This window comes from Eimeria mitis, genomic scaffold, assembly GCF_000499745.2.
Source record: "Eimeria mitis Houghton genomic scaffold, Emh_scaff2967, whole genome shotgun sequence".
Classification (NCBI taxonomy): Eukaryota; Apicomplexa; class Conoidasida; order Eucoccidiorida; family Eimeriidae; genus Eimeria; species Eimeria mitis.
This window is the reverse complement of record NW_013571308.1, coordinates 1-2,079: the sequence shown is the minus strand read 5'-3', so window position 1 is coordinate 2,079 and position 2,079 is coordinate 1.

Genomic DNA, 2,079 nt, shown 5'->3' with positions numbered 1-2,079 from the left:
AAAAAAAAGCAAATAATTTTGTTTTTTTTTTTTTGTGTTTGTGTATGTGTACAGTAGAGGTACCGGCAGGCGGTGGGAGCGTGGTGGATCCGTCTGCATTGCATATAAATTTATTACCATTTGGTAGTTCTTTGAGTTTATATCATTTATATGAATCTTTACAGCGATTGTTTACGGTTTCTTTGGCTCCAGCAGAGCAACGTTTTGCTGCTTTCAACGCACAGCTGGGCCCCATAGAAACAGAAACAGAGGCCCCCTGCCCCCCTATCCGCCCTCTTATTTCTCTTCTTCCTGAGAGAGAAGTTGCATTTGTGCAGTTTGGTGAAGGGCAATGTGGCAAAGTTGTTGCTGCTAGCTTTCTTAAAGCTCAAGCAGACCCAAATGTACGACGTTTTATTAGAGAAGAAATATTTGAAGTTTCTGGGGATCAGTGTGCTGCATATGTTACTGAAGGTAATCATAATATAATATATTAAATTAAAATATATATTCACAATAAGAATACTTTTTTATTCAATTTATTTTATCTTATTTCATATAAACTGTGACAGAACAGAGAATGCTGCAGTGTACAAGGAATGCTGTTTAGCTTGCATTTTGTTTATTACAAATTTTATAGTTTTGTTTTTTAAAATATTATTTTTTTTTTTTTTGCATGCATTTAGCTTTCTGTGGTTTCTAGAGGAATGCAGAGAGGTGCCGATACAGTCCAATTCCTGTATTTGTATTTCTGTTTTAAATATAAATATTTCAATAAATATTTCCATTAAATTAATGTTTTTCTTTCTGTTTTTTTTTTGTTTTTTATTTTTTTTTCTGCAGCATATGAAGCGATTGACATAGCGATAGAACAGATACTAGCATCAGGTGTAAATGAAGAACAACTGGGCTTCGCTATAAAACATGCAATAGAAGAATTAGGAGATAAATATTATATAATTGTTGAAGCACATAGACAACTTATTTCTTCTGGAATCATCACTGAAACAAATTCCTTTAGGTCTTTGCGCCTGCTGCAAGCAGCAGCAATGGCTATGGGTAAGCAGAGAATATGTATATGTATACAAATATATTTTTTTTTTTAAACTTTTATGAAATAAATAAATTATAATTGTGGTTTTTTTATAGTTTTTATAATCTGAAGTTTTAATTCGGGAACACTTTTATGGTGTTTGTGTGCAGCGAGAAAGCTGCATTAGCGAGCTGTATTTTTTTGTTTTTTTTTTGTTTTTTTCTCTTTTTTTTTGTTTTTTTCGCAGAACAACAATCTATTTTCAAAGCTATGATGGAGTCAACTCTCGTTAAACATTTCGGCGTCGCTACCGGCTTTAATTCGAGGATTCCGTCGATGCTGCAACAAACATTCCTAGAGCTAGAGGAAACGAGAGCATGTACAGCATGAACACATCTATAAAAACACAAATAAATAAATAAATAAATAAATAAATAAATAAATAAATTTAATTAATATAATAAATAAATAAATAAATATATAAATAACAGCTAGACGCATTCAGAGAACCGTTTATTTGCATATAGCGTTTCAACTCTTGTTTCGCACCACAAACATGAATTTTCTTCGTTTTTTTTTGTTTTTTTCTGTTTTTTTTGTTTTTTTTTTGTTTTTTTTTGTTTTTTTTCAGTTTGTAAACGCTGTGTCGTCCACTATTTATCAGAATTAGTGAGAAATGCTGTAATGGATATTCAAGAAGGAGAAGATGAAAGGTTTCTGCTTAAATTGTTTGCACGTGCATTGGCTACGTCTATCATGGAGTTTATTGAGAACAACGTTTTAGGTAAAAATAAAATAAAATAAAATAAAATAAAATAAAATAAAATAAAATAAATAAAAATAAATTAAAATTATTATTTTAAATAATTGTTTTAAACTTATTTAATTAGAAAAAAATATATTAAACGTATAGTAAAGGAGCTGTACCGGGATCGGCTATAAAACACCAATCAAAGAAAAATATAAAAAAAGAAATAAATTAAAGTTTTTCTTTCTTATCTATAACGTGCTCTGCATTGCATATATATATACATATATATATATATATATATATATATATAGATCCA